Here is a 13,100-nt window from a genome sequence, read left to right on the forward strand (position 1 = left end):
TTGCAGCGAAGGCGCTCGTCCCAGCAACCGAGTCCTGCAAGCGGCTAGCGAGGCCGACCAGCTCCGAGGCGAGCGGCCGGAGCTGCGCCCTCCTTCGCCCGCCTCCTTTCCGGCAGGTAGGTGGGGCTGCCCAACTGCGCAGAGCGGCTCCTCCCCTCCAGACACACGCTTCCCCGACACGCATCTGTGGCTACACGCGTGCACGCCGCTTGGAGCCCTGAGGTTGAACTTGGAAAAGGGCTCACGAGGCTCCTGTCCCGCGGCTGCCCTTCTGGACTCTGGGGAGATGCCTTCGGGAACGCGACCCTTTCAATTTTTTTCCAATGTAAGACATACCCCGAAAGTAAGACGTAGTGGGGCTTTTGGGGGTAAAAAGAAAGTAAGACACTGTCTTACTTTCGGGGAAACACGGTAGCAGTTAGCTGAAGTAGACTGCAGTGCTGCATTCTAACCACTGCGCCACCCCAGAATGTCCGTCACAAAACATTGTTTTGGCCATGTGAAGTAATGTCTGGAAGGTCGGCTAAAAAGAATTCACCAAATGATGATTAATTGAATTGATTATTTAATAACAGCATTATGAAAGTTCATGAGGTTAGCTGGGTGGGAAAATTCTGCTTTGTTCAGTCTAGAAACAAGGGAGAAAAATTGCTGCTGAGGAGATGGCCTGCTTCCTAGTTTGATTAATGTGCTCTAATAAGACCTCTGTCGTCTTCCTGGTGAAATTCTGATGTGATTCATAGATGCCGGACACTTATCTGACAGAAGCATTTCCGCAAGTGCTTTGGAGAAAATAGCCTGTGTGTGGTTTGAATGTCAGGGCTTTGACTCCAAGCAAAGATTACACGGAGTTCAAAGCAAAATGGTGTGATTTTAGAAATTGTTACAACTATATAGAAGAAATATACTGCATGTACTAAACCTGAGTTGTTTCCTGTTCAGTGGTGTTGATGCATAGAAACTATGATTAATTATATCATTTCATAATCTCTGTCCATGCTTTTTCCCCCCATTGCTTTCTCTTTAATATGAAACTAAATGGAAAAGCTGAGCAATTCAGATAAATAGTTATAGATAACCATGTTCCTGTAGCCTTTTCTTTGAGAAATCCTGTATATTTTATTTTATTCTGTTCAGTATGATATTTGGGGACCAATTTAGGATTCTGACTGACAGTGTTCCCTCTAATTTTTTTTTGGGGGGGGCGGAAAAATATAGTGTCTGAGCGGCAGTCCCTTCGGGACTGGGCGGCACAGAAATAATAAATAAATAAATAAATAATAAACAAACAAACAAACAAACAAAGAAATAAATAAAAACCCACCCTGTTTTGCCTCAGAGAATTTCAAAATAAAATACTGTACTGTGTGTCTATAACAGTGAGCTCATAATAGGGCAACTCTATCAATATCAAAATGCCACTTAAATAGTTGAGCTAGTTTCAAACTAGGTTTTGATTTTCTTTCTCTCTTCCTTACTCCCATTCTTTTTCTTTCTCTTTTCCTTCCTCTTTTTTTTTCTATCTCTTTCTCTCTCTTCCTCTCTCTCTCCTTCCCTCTCACTCTTTCCCTCTCGGCTTCTGGGCAGGTTTGGAAAACTCTGAGTTGATGATGATTTTTAAGTGAGCGATTGCTCACTGCTCAGCTTAGAGGGAACTATGCTGACTGATCTCATTGTTTGTAGTCAAGGGGTAATATCATGATTACTTTGAATTACTTAAAGGAAATGTACTTTATTTTCCTCTTCAGGTATTCAAAAAGAGGAAATACAAGTACATCAAATGTTACTCACTTCTAGTGATGGGCGAACCCAACGGTGTTCGGGTTCGGCAAGTTCGGCCGAATTTTATGCAAAATTCGGCCGAACCCGAACTGAACCCGAACTCGAACCCGAACGGGGAATCCCTCCCATGAAGAGATTCCGGGGGCGGAGCTTTGACGTCACCGGAAGGTTGCTAAGGACGCCAAGGTGATCACTTCCTGGATTCCATGGAACATGACCCCGAACTTTGCCCGAACTTTGGATAAATTTCGGGTTCATGTTCAGCAAACCGAACACCGCAAAATTCAGTACGGACCCGAATTGTGCGGGTTCAGTTCGCCCATCACTACTCACTTCCACTAAACAATATATGCACTGTGAAGACATATGGGGGCGGAGAGATATCTTAGGAGAGCTTTTCCATAAAATTTGAATAAAAGGCAATACCGTCACCACCATAACATATAATGCTTGAAATGATGTCGTTTAATACCAGTATTTACTTTTCCACATAATGATTTAATCACTGTCATTTACACTTCTGCCAATGATAGGCAAACTTTTTAAAACTGTCATGAAATAATTCCATATTTTGTCTTTTTGACCAAATTTTGGCAGTCTTGTCCATCTCTTAATTTCTGTCAAATAGTAGGAGGATCCAACTTTGCAATTGCCTTTTGAATAGCTGGTGAGGTGTGAAGGCTAAGTTGTCACTTGGCAGTGACAACTCTTGTTGTGCTATTTAATCTATTTAAATGATTCAGAGTTTTGAGTACTGTATTCAAGAAAATTCATGTAAATCTGTGTCCTCCTCTATGATATGTGAATCTGTGTTCCTCCCCCCCCCCCATAAATTATGGATCTTCCTTCCAAAATCTGGAGGTTTTGTTTATTTTTGATTTGATACTCTGTTTTGGAATCATAACGATGATCCCATGCTCTGTCAATTCTCACAATCTTGTGAGGAAATTCTTCAGTTGAATCTAATTAGCATGACAATATTTACTACAAATTTCAGCTCTTGAAGATTTTATCTCTGCTGTCAGCATGCGAGGAACCAATATTGCACAAAATATCCAACACTGAAAAAAAATTGTGGCCTACATCTTCCTGTGACATACCATGCCTCATAGCAACTACTCTTTGAGTAATCTGTCAAATGTCCTTAATCATTTTACTAATCTTTTCTTATGTGAAATTTGTTGCTTATTGCCAAGGTTGTCCATTTTGTTCATGGTCATGCAGTGCAGAATAGAATAGAATAGAATAGAATTTTTTTTGGGCCGAGTGTGATTGGACTTGCAAGGAATTTGTCTTGGTGCATATGCTCCCACTGAACATAAAAGAAAAGATAAGTCCATCAATAATCATAAGGCACAACACTTAATAATAGTCTGGGTACAAATAAGCAATCCAATCATATTAGGAACCAGTCAATATAAATTGTAAGGATACAAACAACAAAGTTACAGTCATACAGTCATTTGTGGGAGGAGATGGGTGATGGGAATGATGAAAAGATTAATAGCAGTGCAGACTTAGAAAATAGTTTGACAATGTTGAGGGAATTATTTGTTTTCCAGAGTAATGGCGTTAGTGAAAAAACTGTTCTTGTATCTAATTGTTATGGTGTGCAGTGCTCTATAGCATCATTTTGAGGGTAGAAGTTGAAGAAGTTTGTGTCCAGGATGTGAGGGGTCTATAAATATTTTCACAGGCCTCTTTTTGACGCTGTATACAGGTCCTCAATGGAAGACAGCTTGGTAGCAATGGTTTTTTCTGCAGTTCTAACTATCCTAGGAGGTCTGTCTGTCTTGTTGGATTGCAGAAATAAACCAGACACTTATAGAGGTGCAGATGAGAGATTCAATAATTCCTCCGTAGAACTGTATCAGCAGCTGCTTGGGCAGTTTGAACATTCTTTGTTGTGCTTTTTTGATGATTGTTTTGATGTTAGGTGACCATTTTAGGTCTTCAGATATGATAAAACCTAGAAATTTGAAGGTCTCTACTGTTGATACTGTGTTTTCTAGTATTATAAGAGTATACCCAATCAGGTCAGTTGTAGGGGGCTTGGTTGTTGTTGGTATGTCTGAGATGGAGGTTGGGGAGATAGGTGGCTGTAGTTTTCTTTCAAACCTTCATTTATTTATTTATTTATTTTATTTTATTTTGTGGGTATATACACATAGTAAAATACATGATGAAGGTTATAAAGGAGATACTCATAGTAAAATATATCTAAGAAAGAATAGAAAAGAAGATATAGTAATAGAACATATCAATGAAAGAATAGAAGAAGAGATATAGGAATAGAAGAAAGGTATAGGAGATATAAGAGAGCAATAGGACAAGGGATGGAAGGCACTCTAGTGCACTTCTACTTGCCCCTTACTGACCTCTTAGGAATCTGGATAGGTCAACCATAGATAATCTAAGGGTAAATTGTTGGTGGTTTATGGATGACACTATGGAGTCCGGTAATGAGTTCCATGCTTTGACAACTCGGTTACTGAAGTCATTTTTTTACAGTCAAGTTTGAAGCGGTTAATATTAAGTTTAAATCTGTTGTGTGGTCTTGTGTTGTTGTGGTTGAAGCTGAAGTAATTGCCGACAGGCAGGACGTTGCAGCATATGATCTTGTGGGCAATAATTAGATCTTGTTTAAGGCGTCTTAGTTCTAGGCTTTATAGGCCCAGGATTGAAAGTCTAGTCTCGTAGGGTATTCTGTTTCAAGTGGAGGAGTGAAGGGCTCTTCTGGTGAAGTATCTTTGGACATTTTCAAGGGTGTTGATGTCTGAGATGCGATATGGGTTCCAAACAGATGAGATGTATTCGAGGATGGGTCTGGCAAAAGTTTTGTAAGCTCTGGTAAGTAGTGTGAGATTGCCAAAGCAGAAGCTACATAAGATTAGGTTTACAACTCTTGAAACCTTCTTGGCTATGTTGTTGCAGTGGGCTTTGGCACTTAAATCTTTTGTTGTGTTCAGGTCCTCTGCCAGTTGTTTATTTCCTACTACCTGGGAAGGTGGCTTGCCGTATTTAGTGATATTTTTAAGAGTTCTCCACATGTTTGCTGATTCATTTGTTGAGAATGCACATTACTCATACTGACATAATCAATACCATAAAATATCAATATTTTAAGAGGGTGTTGAAAATATTTACTGACCCCTCACATCCTGGACACAAACTGTTTCAACTCCTACCCTCAAAATGTCGCTACAGAGCACTGCACACCAAGACAACTAGACTCAAGAACATTTTTCGCCGAACACCATCATTCTACTAAAACATAATTCCCTCAACACTGTCAAACTTTTTACTAAATCTGCACTTCTATTTTTACTAGTTATTCTCATCATTCCTATCATCCTTTTCCTCCCACTTAGGACTGTATGACTGTAACTTGTTGCTTGTATCTAAGATTTTTATTATTATTGATTGTTTCATCCTTACTTATTTGAACCCTATGACAATGATTAAGTGTTGTACCACATGTTTATTGACAAATGTATATTTTCCTTTATGTAAACTGAGAGCATATGCACAAAGACAAATTCCTTGTGTGTCCAATCACTCTTGGCCAATTAAGAATTCTATTCTATTCTATTCTATTCTATTCAATAGTACATTTCAGTTAGAAGTACTCTTTCAAAAGTAAAAAATTCAATAATGGCATACAAGTAGTTCTCTTTTAGCGACTGCCTTGTTTAGTGATCATTAGCAGTTATGACAATCATGAAAAAGTAATCTTATGACTAATCCAAGCATTTATGATTAATTCAAGCACTATAGTGGTTAGAATGCAGTACTGCATGCCACTTCTGCTGACTGCCGGTTGCCTGCAATTTGGTAGATCGAATCTCACCAGGCTCAAGGTTGATTCAGCCTTCCATCGTTCTGAGGTCGGTAAAATAAGGACCCAGATTGTTGAGAGTAATGTGTTAACTTTGTAAACTGCTTAGAGAGGGTTATAAAAGCAATGTGAAGTGATATATATAAGTTTAAGTGCTATTGGTATTTAGCTTTTCAATTCTGTAGAGCAAAGGAAAGCTGAAATAAGATCATAAGCACAGTCATATTTTATTTAGCAACTGCTTCACTTAAGGAATAACAAGTCCCAATTGTAGTTGCTAAATGAGTGCTACCTGTATTGTTTAAAATACACTGACAGATGCTCATGGTAAGTTTCCAGTTCAAGAACAAATGCAATGCAACCTTCCAACTAATTTCAACTAATCCCAGATCTCAAGGCATGACAAATGTTCTTCCATTGAACAGAAAATTGCAGCTATTTGTGCCTGCTAAATCATGTTCAAGGAACTCTGAGTGTATATGCATACCATTTTCCATACTCTCAAAAACATCAATGAGATGTGTATTCTATCTCACTTATCTTCTTGTTCTTGTTCTATTATGGTAAATGTTCTATGTGAGAGAATGACTAACCAAAATCACAGGGGCGGCTTGGACTGGGTTAATTTGAGAGAAAAAGAAAATCAGCTGTGATTATGAAAATTATTTTCGAGGTACTAGCCAGGATTCTGCTGGTTACAATTATGGTAGGGTCCTATTTTTCCCTCTTAAAAATACTTTTGAAATGTTATTAAAAAAATCAGCCTGGATCAAGTGAAAATGTAAATTTCTCAAGTGTTTATTGTACTTCCAGTGAATGTAATATAGAATGGGCAAATATACATATTCTGTTTAAGAAACATATGATAAGCATGATCTCCAAGCTTATTAATTTAAAGTATTTGGATTCATTCCAATGTCCTACGTCATCTTAATGAAAAATCCTTTGAAATAAAATGACACATTTCCCAAGAGTATGTTAAGTATCCAAGTATACTTATGTATATCACACATATATAATTGGATTGTAAATCTACTTCAAATTTTAATTATTTTTCCTCAATAGGTACCAAATGATCAATTTTGCGCATTTACTTGGTTATTGTGCAATACAATTAATACTATTTATCTTAACGCTCTATCTGTTGATATAAAGTATTATGGTTGTAAAGATAGTTTCAAATCCTGGATGTTATACAGATCAGTTCGGTCACTTTTCAATCAATAAAGAATACTGTACTTCAAGGGTAAAATACACACACACACACACACACACACACACATGGAGAGGGAGGGAGAGAGACGGGGAGAAGAAAGAGAGAGAAAGAGATCATTTCCCCTTAAATGATCAAGGGTGCTTATAAAAATTGGGATTGCAAAAATACAAAAATATAAACAGCTAATTTTCAAATAATATTATTGGATTCCATTAAGCAAATGGGTAAGAATTATTGCATGAATTTGGGGGAAAGCAACTAAAGCATATCCACTTTTAAGTATGTTCCATAAAATTGCAGAATGTATGGAAGCTTTGCTCTCGCTATTATTAAATTAGCAACAGTCTTCTCTTAACAAATTTTCTAAAGGTTTTTCTACAGGTGTTGCATTGGTAACTTGATCTGTTTAGAGATATAAAACATTAAACATAAATTGGGATTACGTATATGGAAAATATGTGAAATCTTCAGATGACTAGCAATGCTTTCAGAATTGAATAAGCCCCAAGGTTATGGCTATGCTATTTGTCTATTAACTGCAGTAAAGCCAGTCTCCATCTTTTGCCTGCAATATCTTTTTCTTTTTTTAAAAAAATATACTTTATTTATAAATATTTAATTGTGCAAAATTATTTTATTTCAAATTGAGGTGAAATCATAATTTCAACTACTCGGTTGCTGAAGTCCTGTTTTCAACTATCAAGTTTGGAGAGGTTTACTTTGAGTTTGTATCTGTTGTGTGCTTGTATATTGTTGTGGTTGAAGCTGTAGTCATTAACAGGAAGGACGTTGTAGCAGATGATCCAGAACGGTTGCAGGAACTGGGTATGTCTATTTTAATGAAAAGAAAGACTAGGGGAGAGATGATAGCAGCATTCCAATATCTAGGGCAGTGATGGCGAACCTATGGCTCGGGTGCCACAGAGCCATATCTGCTGGCATGCGAGCTGTTGACCTAGCCCAGCGCCAACGTGCATGTGTGTGCTGACCAGTTGATTTTTGGTTCCCACAGAGGCTCTGGGAGGGTGTTTTTGGCTTCCAGAGAGCCTCTGGGGGGATAGGGGAGGGCATTTGTACCCTCCCCCAACTCCAGGGAAGCCTGGGGAGCCTGTGGAGGGAAAAATACAAGCCTACTGGCCTCCAGAGGGCCTCCGAGTAGTGGGGGAAGCTGTTTTGCCCTCCCCAGGCATTGAATTATGTGTGTGGGCACTCACACCTGCGTGATAACACTCATACACTCTTTCGGCACCTGAGGAAGCAAAGAGTCACCATCACTGATTTAGGGGTTGCCACAAAGAGGAGAGAGTCAATCTATTCTCCAAAACACCTGAGGGTAGAAAAAGAAGCAATGGGTGGAAACTAATCAAGGAGAGAAGAAACTTTGCACTAAGGAGAAAATTCCCGACAGTTAGAACAATTGATCAGTAGAACAACTTGCCTCCAGAAGTTTTGAATGCTCCAACATTGGAAGTTTTTGAGAAGATGTTGGATAACCATTTGTCTGAAGTAGTGTAAGATATCCTGCCCACGCAGGGGTTGGACTAGAAGACCTCCAAGGTCCCTTCCAACTCTGTTGTTGTTGTTGGGTTGACCTGCTTACTATCTACTTTTCTGGTTTGTTTGGTTTTTTTGTTGAAAGAAATGATGGGTATCAGATGGTTTGCTAGATCATGTTTTTTGGCAAAATAAATCATAAGCCAATTAAAAATACACCTCAATTTGAAATAATTTTTACTCAATTAAGACATTGCAAGCAAAAGATGGAAACTGGCCTTACTGCGGTTAATAGACAAATAGCATAGCCAAGGAATTAATTGTCTCTGATCTATGGTACCTCTAATATATCCCTAACTGAGCTCTTCTTTGATAGATAAGATGCATTACAGATCATGATTAGCAGTTAAGGACCATTAAAAATAGGGGAATAAAACACCAAAAATTTTAAAATTATAAATACTGCAGTGGTTTCCCTCTTAACACAGTAAATAGTTCCTCAATCTGCACTAATTTGCTTTAAAAAAATAAGGATTACAAGGTTTATCTATAACCACAATAAGAAATTTGAACATTGTTGAATTAAAAAAGTAAATTCTTTTATTCTACTGGCATTAAAGCTTTAATTTTAATTTGCTGTAGCACAAATCTTATATGGAACTCACTTCAGCTAATCAAAATCTCAAGGTACTCTTTAAGTTCCTCATTGTCCACAATGTAATTTTTGCAACTGAAAGGTGGACTTTTGAACATAGGACAGGGATATGAATCATGATCATTTAACTATTACTTTAAAAAATCCCCTTGCCATTTGCTCTCCAGATATTGAGAAGTTCCTATTAATTACTTGAGGCCACCCCTAGAAACCAAATTTAGTATGAGGATGCAAAACAGCAAATTATGTGGATCACTGTGGGTCAGAAATATTATGTTAGAATCAATTGTTCTCTGAACCTAGAAGTTTAAAAAATATCCTACTTACAAAAGAATCTTCACACCTGATTAATTTTATAAATTAAGGTTATTTAAGTCTTCGGAGAGGGCTGGCATACAAATCTAATAAATTATTATTATTATTATTATTATTATTATTATTATTATTATACCATCTTGTATGGTATGATCTGATGGATTTGATCTGATCCTTGAAGAAAATTCAGCAATATTGCTATTGATCATGGCAACAATATTACATTATAAAATTTACATAACAATTACACAATAAACCTTTTTTTTAAAAAACCCTATGTATTATATATTTTGAGTGCTATGGTTCATGTATGCCTACATATTAGATAGCCTACTGTAGTACTTTTTATAGAACTGGAGCATAATGTACTTTTCATACTATGGATTTTCTATTTCTAAGGATCATCACAACTTTCCACAGTTGCCAACATTTCAGAATCACCAACAAGGGCATGTTTATTGTAGTTCACAGCTCTCTGGACAATTCCTCTCCTTTCACCCCCATCCCCCACAATATCATTTTGTCTCTCAAGCTATAAAGGAATAGAAATGAACATGAGTAACTAAGTCTGAAGTCATATATGACTCTGGGAGAGCACGCTTACCTAATATCAAATCAAAGCATTTTCAAATAATGAGAGCTAACTTGCTCTGAGCAGGATCGGTACTGTTAAATTAGTCTTAACTGAAACCAAAATCGGGAAATAGTTCCAAACAATGAATGAAAGCAAAGCCTTCTTTTAAAAAAAAATAAAATTCAGCATGTACTACATTTTGCTTTGCTGAGTAGATATATCATTGTGCTGTCTTCTAGAAGTTTGGGTTATAATAGCAATTATTCCTGATACTTAGGTCTTGTGGATACAGCAGGAAATAATAAACTAGTTGAATATAATTTTAAGAATTAGGTTACATCATTAAAGGTATAAAAGAAAATTGGATATCACTTTTACAGGCTTTGCAATAATACTAAATGCCAAGAGCATTCATCTGAAATGAAAAAGATTGCTTTTTTTGTGTAAAATTTATAGTAGCTAATATGTTTTAAAAAGTACTGTCCGATACGGGATGCATATTTCCAAATAACCACAATAACTTTATTTGCTATATTAACAATAAATGTTCGAATTAAATTATACAACAAAAGAAAGAATAACACACTGGTAAAGGATCATCAAAATGCAGAGTTTTAGCTGAGTTTAAAAAATACTAAAGCGTATTGTTTTTATTTCTATAATTCCAATAACTTGAAGAATGTTCAATCAAGAAAAAGTAAATTTGGGTCAAATCGGAGGCTACAGCATTTTTATAGAGAGAAAGGATTATTCAATATATATGAAACATGTACATGTTTCAAAAGTAATTTGGAAGACATGCATGTATGATGGACTGCTTTAAGAGCAGAGAGGAAAAATTTTCCTGCAATTTCCAAAAGACTTGTCCAATAAACATGGAAATCACAATACAAAATTACTTCTCTTTTCCAGCACAGCAGATTCTAAGTGGATGAAAAGAATGCACTTTTTAAAGATTAAAGCTTTAATCTATTAGTAGAAACTTTTGTAGTTAAGATACCGAAATCTATCCAAAAAAATGTCCTGCCATAAAAATACGTATTTTTCCATTTATAAACAGGCACTTTGGATCATTACAGATCCATGACACTTAAAAATAAAATAAGCTTTCTATTACACTGCTCCTAAGAATGCCATTTTTCAGAGTCTATACTTTTATGTTGCTTCAAACATAGAATCAAATTTAGCAAATGAACACAAAAAATGTTGTTCAATATCTTAGAATGACAATACTATCTAGGCTGCCTGACAACATGTCCTGTTGACAATAATTATCAAATCATTACAATAATATTACAACAACCAACTTGTCTAGTAGTTGCTATTAAGTGGTTAACTTTAAAATATTTAACAGCCTATAAAAACTAGTATTATCTGCTATGTATTTTGAGTATAGTTAAGAACAAAATAAAACTGAAATAAAATGTTATTCTGTTAAATGACATGCATTAAAGTTTCATTAAGAAGCTTCTTTTATAGATTGTTGAAACTCTTTAAAGCTTAGTTCTGGAACTGAGTAACACTACAGCAAATTTCCATGGCTCAGTGATATTCACAAATCAGGTAAATTAAACATTCTTATAGAATTAGAATATCCTTGAAACACAACTATTTAGTATAGATTTAATTTTGCGAGAGTTTCTTTTTCAAAGATTCAGGCATTTCAGGTGGGGGGGGACGAGGCAACTTGAGATAAACTTTAACTGAATCGTAGATGAACCACTGCAGTCCAGTGAGGGTACCAACCATCAGAATACGGGTGAAGAGGCCTTTCCATATCCCATGCATGCCCAACCTCTTGAGGACCCCCAAAACAGTGGTGTCCCTTTCTTGGTTCAACACTGATACCACAGAATCAGCCGGGTGTGAGACTATAGCACAGAAGATGCCAGCGATATATCCGCCAACAAAAGTGACTCCAAGTTGTTCCGTCTTGCTGCATTGATCTCGTGGTTTAGGAATGACATACTTATAGAGTACTTCTATAGTTCGTTCAAAGCAGGAAAACTTCATCATAGTATAAGGAATCTGTCGCAGCCAGAGGGGATATACTCCCTTATAGAAAGCCCAGAGTCCTTCTTCAATATACATCTTGGGAGCTGCTTCTCGCAGTGTTTTGGCATAACCGCGCTGGGTCTGAATCCGTACCTTGACTGCTTCCATTGGGGCCAAAGCAATGTCAGCAAAGAATTCAGCGCTGGCTGAAGCAGCGAGGTAGAGGCTAGTCCGCCATAGATAAGCTTGCTCCAGACCCAAAAAGTCAGAGTACAATATTTTGAAGTATTCATAGAGACCAAATTTGCCAAAGCCCTGCATGGAATAACCTATGGCTGTTGGAGCCCATCCCTTAACCAGGCCAGAAATCCCCTCCTCTCGCACCGTAAGAGAAAGGCCTTGCAACAGCCCTTGGTAGCGCCCAGGTTCCACCTGCATGCGACACTTCACCACATCCAGTGGCACTACTGCCGTGTGTGTTGCGCCACAACTCACCACCCCACCTAAGGAGCACAGCAGCAGATAGTTAAAAGAGCCATACTCGCAGGAATACTCCTCCTTATTAGTTATAGAAGCTGCTGAGAAGCTGTGCAGATCCCTGGGTGGAAGGGCTGGGTTGCCATCTTTGGAGGGCTCCAGGTTTGTTTCCTCGCAGCCACTTGACAGCCTGGAGTAAAAGAAGGGCCGGTTGCTGCCCTTGCTGCTCCGTTCTAGGATCCAGGTTGTGGGGCACAGCCCTGCCAGCAGCTGAGACTGGGGCTTGGAGTGGGGGCGCCTGCTGCCTTCAAGGGGCTCTCCTTCCTCCATGCTGTCTTCACTGCTGAGCATCCTGCTCTCAGGGTCATTTTTCTTAAGGCTCCTGGAGAAAGTCTCATCTCCTTTCCAAAACCAGGATATGTGCTGAGTGAAGGGAGCCATGATGCCCCTGGCTCCTTCCTTCCAAGACTTCCCCTGGTCTGTGGATGGGCCAGGGCCAGGCATACTCTGTGCACAAGGAAAGGCCTGCTAATTAAAATAGCTGAAGCTGTTGCCTCTTTCCAACTGCCAGAGAGATCAGGGTTCTTCTGGTGATAGAGATGTAAGCCTAGAGGTGGCAGAGGGCATAGGACTATAAGTGGGCACTCTAGCCACTCTCTCTGTGGTTTAGTATACTGGGCTGGAAATCAGAGGAACCTCTATGAACTAAAATATGATTAAAGAATAAAAAGTTTCAAAAGGGGGGTGGGCGGTT

General features: G+C 38.0%; 1 pseudogene; it reads right to left on the minus strand.

The window, feature by feature from the left end:
• Positions 1-11,497: 11,497 nt before the first annotated feature.
• LOC139165335 (solute carrier family 25 member 3 pseudogene) lies at positions 11,498-12,850 on the minus strand (annotated as a pseudogene).
• Between the last annotated feature and the right edge of the window lie 250 nt (positions 12,851-13,100).

This window comes from Erythrolamprus reginae, chromosome 3, assembly GCF_031021105.1.
Source record: "Erythrolamprus reginae isolate rEryReg1 chromosome 3, rEryReg1.hap1, whole genome shotgun sequence".
Lineage (NCBI taxonomy): Eukaryota > Metazoa > Chordata > Lepidosauria > Squamata > Dipsadidae > Erythrolamprus > Erythrolamprus reginae.